Source organism: Ictidomys tridecemlineatus, unplaced genomic scaffold, assembly GCF_052094955.1.
Source record: "Ictidomys tridecemlineatus isolate mIctTri1 unplaced genomic scaffold, mIctTri1.hap1 Scaffold_95, whole genome shotgun sequence".
NCBI lineage: Eukaryota > Metazoa > Chordata > Mammalia > Rodentia > Sciuridae > Ictidomys > Ictidomys tridecemlineatus.
In genome coordinates this window covers 366,414-378,745 of record NW_027526166.1, presented here as the reverse complement: position 1 = coordinate 378,745, position 12,332 = coordinate 366,414, and positions in this window count along the sequence as shown.

The window sequence follows — 12,332 nt, the reverse complement described above, 5'->3', positions numbered from 1 at the left end:
TGTCTCTTACTCAATGCAAGCCCAGTCTCATAGCCAGAAAGAAAATGAGTTTCTTCCCTCCATAAGCTCATGTAAATGCACATCCAGCATCTATCATTTTCACTGGTTTTCTTTACTCTAAAGAAGAATCTTGTACATACGTAATCCATGTATTCTGTCTATCTCCAAATAGCAGAATTAGGATCAAGGAGAGGAAATTCCAAGACAACTGAGATCTGTCATACAAATAAATATATAATAACAAGACCTTTTCTGAAATGAGGTAGATTGCCTCTTAGAGGAGGTTTCAATACTGTATATACTCTGAAGAGAATCTTTGGATTTTAGGAGACTCTGTGGGGTAATTCACAAGGTCCTTTCCAACTCTAAATTTGTGTGCTCTCATGGTTATGACTTCCAGTGCCAGCTTACTGTTGGAATATCCATCCATACATGTGGCTTCACCTTTCCCATGAAAGTTCCTCTTCTTCCAATTCCAAAAGTTTTTGTTTTCAAACTCTATGTGAATCAATGTTGAAATGATGGGGCAAATTTCTTGTTCCTTGAAATGAAGCTACTTATGGAATATATAAACTACTCAAGGCCTCCAAGAATGTTTAAGTTCAGAGTTTTTTTTTTCAATATATATAGATGCTTTCCTATTCTGGTAATAATGTATGAACTTTGTGAGAAATGTGAGGTAGAGTTTCAACAAAGAGCAATGTATTTCTAATGATCCATATACTTTCTTCTTCCCAGGAGATGTTATGCTTCTTGTGCATTTGGGAGCAAGCCAATTCACCACATTTTTTCTTTTTTTCTCCCCTTGTTTTTGGGGTTGAACTACTGAAATTTTGCCACTCATTTTATTTTGGGCAAAAATAATGAGGAAAATGCTCCAATTATTTTTATTCAGTTTTGTATTATAGGATTGTAGAGTAATAGTTTCTTGTAGTTAAAAGAATTTGGGATCAAGGTTGAGAGAATATTCTCTCCAAAATGATATTTCATAGTTTATACAATATAAACAAATATTTCTAGAATAAATTCAACAGAATATACAGTATGATACCAGTTGGTATAGAAGAAACTGTATCTACCCCTCGAGTGTTCATAGCATAAATCTCTATTACACGAGAGCCCCACTCACGGAGGAGATGGTTCCCCCAACCTCACAGAGGGGGATCTTCCTCTTCCAAACTGGGGAATCAAAAAAGACTATATAGAATATATGGAGAGCCGCAGGTGCTCTGCGCCCATCTGCAGCCTCTTTCACTTCTCTACTGGCAGAGAAGCTGAATACGTAATCATCAGCGGATTGTAAGTACCTGACAAAGAAAGCTCAGTACAGCACCTTTTTTTTTTTTGAATATTTTCTATGCAAGGAGAGTTAGTGGATTGGGATTGTTGGCTGGGCTGTGGTTTCGGGGCCGAAAATCCACTCCGCGGGAGCCGCCATTTGCTTCCTGCATGCTGTCTTAATGGCTCTGACTACATCGTCCTGCTGCCGCACCTAGAGACGGGAACTGGGCTGCGTGCCGAGTCCTATCCTCTGAAGGCGGGACCACGACTCCGAACGCAGCAGTTGCGTGTTCCCTGCTGCACCTTTGGGCAAAAACTGTTCTGGAGTTGCTTGGTAGTCCCCTGCAAGGGGACCTGTGCTCCGGAGGGAGGGGCCGGAGAGCTGCGGCGGCAGCCGCTTGGACCCAGGCACCTAGCCGAGGAGCGACGGAGGTCCCAGCGTCGCTGCTAAGGCCGCGGACAACCGCGGTGCCCGAGCGCGGCCCACAGCCTGCTTGCTCAGGATCACTAGGCAAAGCTGAGCTGACGTGGAGCTAAGGCGTGCAGCCTGGGCCCCTCAGAAAACACACACTGAGCACGAATCAGCGGCATGCAAGCTCTGGTTCGCCTGCTTCTCGTGTCTCAGCACTAATGATCCCACTGAAATAACTAGTCCCACCTGAACTCACAGAGGTAAAAACCAACTGAGCACCATAGCCGGACCCAGGGAATCAGGAGGGACGCGGGACCTGCAGAGCAGAACTCACAGCTATTGCTTTCCACCAGTGCTGACAACAGAGGTCCCTTGCACCAGATACCAGGGGAGTCACTACCTGAGGGCAAACAAGTTCGCTGGGGCCCTCAGCCCCAAGCCATACAAACTTGGGGTCTGAGGGAGGCAAACAGAAAGGGTGTGGCCAAGCATCCATGAAAACAGAGCTCCCAGGAGCAGCAGACCCAGCGTGTAGCCAGTAGTGTGGTAAGCGTCACAGGTGAGCGGGGCCTGGATTGAGGAACCACAAGAGAAGGCTCTAAGTACTCAGGATTGGAGACCCACACAGTTTGGGAAGAAGAGCTGAGGCACAGTGATTGGTTCCTACCTATCAAGAAAAGAAGCCTGGCCCAGTGGGCATAGCTCCACCTACTGGAAGAGAAGTTAACCGAGCTCTATGACTGCATTTATTATTATTATTATTTTTCAATGATTATTATTAGTACCTTTTTTAATTTTTCTATTTTTTTATCTTTTTTTATTTTTACTTTTATTTTTTTTACTTTTTGATGTTGATTAGTCGTTGTTCTTTAACTTTCTTATTAATGGTTTCAATTTTTTAAATTCTTTTTATTCTATTATGGTTACTATTATTTTTTAAACTTTAATTTTCATTTTTTATTATCACTATAATTTTTTTTTGTTTTAAAGTCTTAATTTTTTGTTCTTTTCTTTCTTTCTTTTCACTTTTTTTCTTCTGTCTTTTCATTTCTTTTCAATTTTCTTACTTCCCCTTTCCTGAACTCTACCTGCCTACACTCATTCTCTTTAGTGACTTCTTCCCTTTCCTTCTATTATCTCTCCTCCCAAGCATCAAATAAATTTATAAGAGTAAACAGTAACTAAGCAGTCAAACAGAACAAGAAGTAACATGAGCATAAAAAAGCAAGGAAGAAAAGGAGTACAAACAATGAAGGACAGCCTAAATATTCAGGAGGACCTTAGAGTCATCAGAAAAATGGCCATATAAAGAACTCAAGGAACACCTTAGACAGATGGAAAAGAATCTTAAAGATCACATTGAAAGTGAATTACAGAAACAGATAAAAGAAGAAGTTAAGCATTTTTATCAGGAAATAGAGATTATTAAAAAAAATCAAAATGTAATTCTGGAAATGAAGGAAACGATAAACCAAATTAAAAACTCAATCGAGAGTATCACCAACAGAGTGGAACAAGAATAAGCCAGAACGTCAGATAATGAAGACAAAATATATCATCTTTAAAGGAGTCTAGCCAACTCAGATAGGCTGGTAAAAAATCACGAGAAAAACATCCAAGAGATTTGGGATAATATAAGAAAAACAAATTTACGAGTCATCGGGATAGAAGAAGGCACAGAGATTAATACCAAGGGAATGAGTAACCTGCTGAATGAAATAATTACAGAAAACTTTCCAGAAATAAAAAAGGAAACAGATATATAAATACAAATTGTAGATGCATACAGGACACCGAGCACACAAAATCACAGTAGACCAACGCCAAGACACATTGTTATGAAGATATCCAACATACAGAACAAAGAGAAAATATTAAAAGCTACAAGAGAAAAGAGGCAGATTACATTTAGGGGTAAACCAATAAGGTTAACAACGGATTTTTCATCACAGACGCTAAAAGCGAGAAGATCCTGGAACAATGTATTTCAAACACTGAAAGACAATGGTTGCCAACCAAGAATTTTGTATCCAGCAAAATTAAGCTTCAGGTACGACAACAAAATAAAAATCTTTCAGGATAAACAAAAACTAAAAGAATTCATAGCCAGAAAACCAGCATTGCAAAGCGTCTTGAGCAAAACATTACATGAGGAAGAAATGAAAAACAATAACCAAAACCATCAGTGGGAAGTGCCTCTATAAAGCCAGAGGGCGGGGGAAAGCTAAGCTAGGAGAAACAAACTAAAAGAAGATAAATAATCAAACATGGCTGGAAGTACAAACCATACATCAATAGTAAGTCTAAACGTTAATGGCTTAAACTCTCCAATAAAGCGACATAGGCTGGTAACATGGATTAAAAAAACAAACCCAACAATATGCTGCCTCCAGGAGACGCATCTGATTGGAAAAGACATACACAGGCTGAAGGTGAAAGGTTCGGAAAAAATATACCACGCACACGGACCTCGTAAGCAGGCAGGTGTGGCCATCCTCATATCAAATAAAATCGACTTCAAGACTAAATTAATCAAAAGGGATAAGGAAGGTCATTATATACTGTTAAAAGGAACCATTCACCAACAAGACATAACAATCATCAATATTTATGCACCAAATAATGGGGCTGTGACGTTCATTAAAGAAATTCTCATCAAGTTCAAGAATCAAATAGACCACAATACAATAATTATGGGTGACTTCAACACACCTCTCTCACCATTGGACAGATCTTCCAAACAAAAGTTGAATAAAGAAACTATAGAACTCAATATCACAATCAACAACCTAGACTTAACTGACATATATAGAATATATCATCCAACATCAAGTGGCTATACTTTTTTTTTCAACAGCACATGGATCCTTCTCAAAAATAGACCATATATTATGTCATAGGGCATCCCTCAGTAAATATACAGGGGTGGAGATAATACCATGCATTTTATCTGATCATAATGCAATCAAAATGGAAATCAATGATAAAAGAAGGAAGGAAAAATCCTACATCACATGGAAAATGAACAATATGTTACTAAATGATCAATGGGTTACAGAAGACATAAAGAAGGAAATCAAAAAATTCTTAGAGATAAATGAAAACACAGACACAACATATCGGAATCTATGGGACACAATGAAAGCAGTTTTAAGAGGGAAATTCATCGCCTGGAGGTCATACCTCAAAAAAAGGAAAAACCAACAAAAAATGAGCTCACACTCCATCTCAAAGCCCTAGAAAAGGAAGAGCAAAACAACAGCAAATGTAGCAGAAGGCAAGAAATAATTAAAATCAGAGCAGAAATCAACGAAATTGAAACAAAAGAAACTATTGAAAAAATTAACAAAACTAAAAGTTGGTTCTTTGAAAAAATAAATAAGATTGACAGACCCCCTAGCCATGCTAACGAAGAGAAGAGAGAGAACTCAAATTACTAACATACGGGATGAAAAAGGCAATATTACAACAGACACAACAGAAATACAGAAGACAATTAGAAATTATTTTGAAAACCTATATTCCAATAAAATAGAGGATAGTGAAGACATCGATAAATTCCTTAAGTCATATGATTTGCCCAGACTGAGTCAGGAGGATACCCACAACTTAAACAGACCAATATCAATAGATGAAATAGAAGAAGCAATCAAAAGACTTCCAACCAAGAAAAGCCCAGGACCGGATGGGTATACAGCGGAGTTTTACAAAACCTTTAAAGAAGAATTAATACCAATACTTTTCAAGTTATTTCAGGAAATAGAAAAAGAGGGAGCTCTGCCAAATTCATTCTATGAGGCCAACATCACCCTGATTCGGAAACCAGACAAAGACACCTCAAAGAAAGAAAACTACAGACCAATATCTCTAATGAACCTAGATGCAAAAATCCTCAATAAAATTCTGGCGAATCGGATACAAAGGCACATCAAAAAAATTGTACACCATGATCAAGTAGGATTCATCCCTGGGATGCAAGGATGGTTCAATATACGGAAATCAATAAATGTTATTCACCACATCAATCGACTTAAAGATAAGAACCATATGATCATCTCATTAGACGCAGAAAAAGCTTTCGACAAAGTACAGCATCCCTTTATGTTCAAAACACTAGAAAAACTAGGGATAACAGGATCTTACCTCGACATTGTAAAAGCTATTTATGCCAAGCCTCAGGCTAGCATCATTCTCAATGGAGAAAAATTAGAGGCATTCCCCCTAAAATCTGGAACAAGACAGGGATGCCCTCTATCACCACTTCTATTCAATATAGTTCTCGAAACACTGGCCAGAGCAATTAGACAGACGAAAGAAATTAAAGGCATAAAAATAGGAAAAGAAGAACTTAAATTATCACTTTTTGCAGACGACATGATTCTATACCTAGAAGAACCAAAAGGGTCCACAAAAAAACTACTAGAACTAATAAATGAATTCAGCAAAGTAGCAGGATATAAAATTAACACGCATAAATCAAAGGCATTTCTGTATATCAGCGACAAAACTTCTGAAATGGAAATGAGGAAAAACACTCCATTCACAATATCCTCAAAGAAAATAAAATACTTGGGAATCAACCTAACAAAAGAGGTGAAAGACTTATACAATGAAAACTACAGAACCCTAAAGAGAGAAATAGAAGAAGATCTTAGAAAATGGAAAAATATACCCTGTTCATGGATAGGCAGAACTAACATCATCAAAATGGCAATATTACCAAAAGTTCTCTATAGGTTTAATGCAATCCCAATCAAAATCCCAACGGCATTTCTTGTAGAAATAGATAAAGCAACCATGAAATTCATATGGAAAAATAAAAGGCCCAGAATAGCAAAAGCAATCCTAAGCAGGAAGCGTGAATCAGGCGGTATAGCGATACCAGATTTCAAACTATATTACAGAGCAATAGTAACAAAGACAGCATGGTACTGGTACCAAAACAGGCGGGTGGACCAATGGTACAGAATAGAGGACACAGAGACTAATCCACAAAGCTACAACTATCTTATATTTGATTAAGGAGCTAAAAGCATGCAATGGAGGAAGGATAGCATCTTCAACAAATGGTGCTGGGAAAACTGGAAATCCATTTGCAACAAAATGAATCTGAATCCCTTTCTCTCGCCATGCACAAAAGTTAACTCAAAGTGGATCAAGGAGCTAGATATCAAAACAGAGACTCTGCGCCTGATAGAGGAAAAAGTTGGCTCCGATCTACATATTGTGGGGTCGGGTTCCAAATTCCTTAACAGGACACCTATAGCACAAGAGTTAATAACAAGAATCAATAAATGGGACTTACTTAAACTGAAAAGTTTTTTCTCAGCAAGAGAAACAATAAGAGAGGTAAATAGGGAGCCTACATCATGGGAACAAATTTTTACTCCTCACACTTCAGATAGAGCCCTAATATCCAGAGTATACAAAGAACTCAAAAAATTAAACAATAAGAAAACAAATAACCCAATCAACAAATGGGCCAAAGACCTAAACAGACACTTCTCAGAGGAGGACATACAATCAATCAACAAATATATGAAAAAATGCTCACCTTCTCTAGCAGTCAGAGAAATGCAAATCAAAACCACCCTAAGATACCATCTCACTCCAGTAAGATTGGCAGCCATTATGAAGTCAAACAACAACAAGTGCTGGCGAGGATGTGGGGAAAAGGGTACACTTGTACATTGCTGGTGGGACTGCAAACTAGTGCAGCCAATTTGGAAAGCAGTATGGAGATTCCTGAGAAAGCTGGGAATGGAACCACCATTTGACCCAGCTATTGCCCTTCTCGGACTATTCCCTGAAGACCTTAAAAGAGCTTATTACAGGGATACTGCCACATCGATGTTCATAGCGGCACAATTCACAATTGCTAGACTGTGGAATCAACCCAGATGCCCTTCAATAGATGAATGGATAAAAAAAATGTGGCATTTATACACCATGGAATATTATGCAGCACTAAAAAATGACAAAATCATGGATTTTGCAGGGAAATGGATGGCACTAGAGCAGATTATGCTTAGTGAAGCTAGCCAATCCCTAAAAAACAAATATCAAATGTCTTCTTTGATATAATGAGAATAACCAGGATCAGAGCAGGGAGGAAGAGCAGGAAGGAAAGATCAACATTAAACAGATACAATAGGTGGGAGGGAAAGGGAGAGAAAAGAGAAATTGCATGGTAATGGAGGGAGACGCTCATTGTTATGCTAAAGCACTCATAAGAGGTTGTGAGGGGAATGGGTAAATAAACAAGGAGAGAAGTGAAATACAGTAGATGGGGTAGAGAGACAAGATGGGAGGGGAGGGGAGGGGGGATAGTAGAGGATAGGAAAGGGAGCAGAATACAACAGTTACTAATAGGGCATTATGTAAAAATGTGGATATGTAACAGATGTGATTCTGCAATCTGTATTTGGGGTAAAAATGGGAGTTCATAACCAACTTGAATCTAATGTATGAAACATGATATGTCAATAGCTTTGTAATGTTTTGAACAACCAATAAAAAAAAATTAAAAAAAAGACCTTGAAACCATAAATACCAATATTTTGGACATAAGTCATATAGAAAAGTGATAATAAATGCCTATAATAGTGATTCTAGTTTTTACATATAGGTTTAACAGACAAAAAAAAATAGAATATATGATATAGGTTCTGGTCAAAACAGGGAAATGTTGATCAAAGGGTGAAAACTTAAAACTGTATGATGAACGAGTTCTAGAGATCTAATATACAGTATGGTTGGTGGTGGATTTGTTTAATCTGATTGTGGTAATCATTACAAAATGAAAACATATGTCAAAGCATCATTCTATACACATGGAATATATTTATTTTTGTCAATTGAATAGTTAAAATTTATAAATTAAATATTTTAAAAAATAAAATAATGATATAAATCATCATTATTGTTAAATAATCTGCCCTAATACAAAAGAGATATGAAACTAAGATATTCCCAAGTGTACAGAAAGAGCCACCAACGGAAAACATACACAACAAAGTCAACTGTAATATAACAAATTGCATTTAACAACTGATTAATATAAGAATTGAGTAGTAATATTTGATAATGTTTGTTTCACACTCTACGTGAGAGACAATTAGGGCACAGAGAATAGTCTGGACTTGCCTATAAACCTTAATGAATCTGAGATAATTTTCCAGATTTGAATGACTCATATTCTTTGAGAGCATTCTATTCTTTCTGGTCCAAACTTTGCTGAATCCAGACCTGTGTGTGCCTTCTCTCCTTCACTTTGGGCACATTTTTCCTTCCCCTGCTTTCCTGTGGGAACACACAACCTCAAAAATCTCAGTGGTTTACAGCAATGAACAGATATTTCCTTTCTGGATTATATATCTGTGGCTCTGACTCATGTCCTCCGTTGCTCCAGGGTCTAGGTAGAAGGAGCTACCCAACTCTTGGGAAATGAAACGTTGCAGTGAAAGGTCAGCTTGTGTTGTGGGAAGGATGGGAATGTTGAAAGAAAAAGTAGGTCCCTCAGTTCCTGTGTCCCAATCAGGCAGGATTATTGGTGGCGCACGCATGTGCGTGCGTGTGTCCGTACACACACACACACACACACACACACACACACACACACGAACCACAAGTGGGTGTACACATCAAAGATTTACTGAAAGCAAAATTTCACTTGGCATAGACATCAAATGGTACAATCTCCAGTATGAGAACGACACTGGTTTTCCCCAGGGGATCTTATCTATGCACCCCTTTAGTTTCCGGTTTTGTCAGGCCTCAGAACCCTATTAATACCAACCAAGCTGGTGTGTTGATAGGTTCCTTTTCAGTGCTCAATTTTGGTGGTGATATTGACTAACTGGTTATGTTTCAAGGCTTGTTTTGCATGTGGGGAGGTAGTGGGGGTCTTTGTTCTGCCCTTGCAGTTTGTAGGTCCCCTGTGATCAGGGCTGAGACATCTTGTTCTCTTGAGAGAGGTGGTTGCACATCCAATCTTTTTATTATTATTATTATTATTTAGTTGTAGATGGACACAATAGCTTGATTGTATTTTTATGTGGTGCTTAGGATTGAACGCAGTGCCCCATGTGTGCTAGATGAGCACTCTACTACTGAGCATACCCCAGCACCTGCACATTCTCTCTTATTGAGAAATCTGATTTTATTTCCTCTATGACTGTGTCCCTGTCACTTCCCATCATTCCTTCTAATTCCTATCAATCCCAACTATCCAGTGGACCTTGCACACTGCCACTTTTGGTCCTATTTCATCTGCCCCAGCCAGCCATGGTGGGGCCTCTGAGAGCTCCACATTTGTAGTGTTTATTGCATATCACACATCAAAGGAAGGAGAGTAAGCAGCTGGGAGTGATTAGACTAGCTACCACAGCTGTATGCCTTTCTCCTTGCCAAATGGGTTCTTACCACAAGTGTTCTCACCCCCCAAAAGTGTAAGAATATGAATTAATGCATATGTTAATTAGCTCAATTTAATCATTCCACGATGAACACATTTCAAGTCATCATGTTGTTAACTATAAATATATGATATTTTTGTCAATTAAAAAATAAAATATAATTAATAAAAATTTTTAAAAACTTATTTAATCCTGGAAAGTTGATTTTCCATGTCAGCTTTAAGATAAAAGTTTTGTTACTTCTTTTCAACTCTTATATAGCAAACTTTTAAACTTTTGGAATGATTTTGAATTTATAGAAAAGTTGCAAATAGTGTTGGGGTTGTGGCTCAGTGGCAGAGCGCTTGCCTGGCATGGGTGAGGTACTGGGTCCTATTCTTAGCACCACATAAAAAACTAAACAAATAAAGGCATGCTGTTCCTCTACAACTATGATTTTTTTAAAAATATAGAGACATGATTTGTATTCCCAGCTATTTTTTGTTTATTTTTGGTATCTAAAGTAAACTTGGTTTCTCTTGTGATTAGATTTTCCTGTAGTGTAATACCTCCCTCTGCTGATTTTCATCATTTTTTATCATTTCCTCTTCTTGGAATATTTTGCTGAGAATGTTCTGTAGTGCAGGCTTTCCAGTTGTAAATTCTTTTAACTTTTGGTTATCATAAAAGGTTTTTATTTCATCATCAAATCTAAAGATTAGTTTTGCTGGATATAAGATTCTTGCTTGGCATCATTTTCTTTCAGAGCTTGTTATTCCACATTTTCTTTCAGAGCTTATTGTTCCTGTCTCCTGGGTTGAAAAAGCTGTTGAGATACGAATTGGTCTTCCCCTATATGTGATCTGATTCCTTTCTCTTATGGCTTTTAAGACTCTATCCTTATTCTGTATGCTAGGCACTTTCATTATAATGTGCCTTGGTGTAGATTTGTTGTAATTTTGTACATTTGGTGTCCTGTAAGCCTCTTGAATTTGGTTTTCTAATTCGTTCTTCACACTTGGGGAATTTTCTGATATTATCTCATTGAAGAGATTGTGCATTCCTTTGGTTTGAAACTCTGTGCCTTCCTCTATCCCAATAACTCTTAGATTTGGTCTTTTGATGCTGTCCCATAATTCTTGGATGTTCTGTTCAGAGTTTCTTTCAACTTTATTTTCCAAATTGTATACTTTGTCTTCATTATCTGATGTTCTTTCTTCCAAGTGATCTAGTCTCTTAGTTATGCTTTCTATTGAGTTTTTTATTTGATTTATTGTATCCTTCATTTCAAGGATTTCTTTTTTTTTTTAGAGTCTGTATCTCTCTCTTAAAGTAATCTTTTGCTACCTGTATTTGCTCTCTTATCTCATTGTTGGAGTGATCAATTTTTGCCTGTTTTTTTCTCATTTAGGTCATTCTTTAATTCACAGATTATTTTAATTATGAACCTTCTGAACTCCTTCTCTGACATTTCATCATCTTTGCTGTCCATGGGTTCTGTTATTATAGTGTCCTGGTTTGTTTGGGGCACTTTCCTCCCTTTTTTTTTTTTTTATGTTGTCTATGTGTCTTCCTTTCTTGCAGTGTGGATCTGAGATATTACAGTTTCTTCTTTATTTTCTTGTAGTACCCATGCAGATTATCTATACCTCACCTTGATGTTGGGCTTCCAGAACCTGCTGGTGTCCCTCAATGAACATTACCACATCCTGGATCTGGGTCCTGTACAAGTTGGTGTGAGTGGATCTGGGCCACTGGGCTTGACCTCCTGTAGTAATCAAGGTTGGAAGGTGTGGTCCTGCACTCTGGTGGGTGTCTACCCTGCCGGGGAAGGGCAAAAATTGCAAATATAATATAGAGAGTTCCCATCCAGCTTCCCCAAAAGCCAAAACTTAGAAACCAATATGTTATTACGTTACATTACTGTTAAATAAAAGCCAGTTTTATTCAGATTCCACTAGTTTTTGCACCAATGTTCTTTTTCTGTACCTGGTAGCCAACCTAGGATTCCATATTGCATTTAATCATTATGTTTCTTTGGCTTCTCCTATTCTGTGGCATTTTCTCAGTCTTTGTTATCATGATCTTTTTAGTTCTGAGGAATAGTGATCAGATACTTCGTAGTAGAATGCACCTCAATTTGGTTTGTATTTTTTTAAATGATCATACTGGAGTGATAAGTGCTGGCAAAGATTCTATCAAGGTAAAATTCCCCCTTTAGCAAAACATATTAAAGATATGTG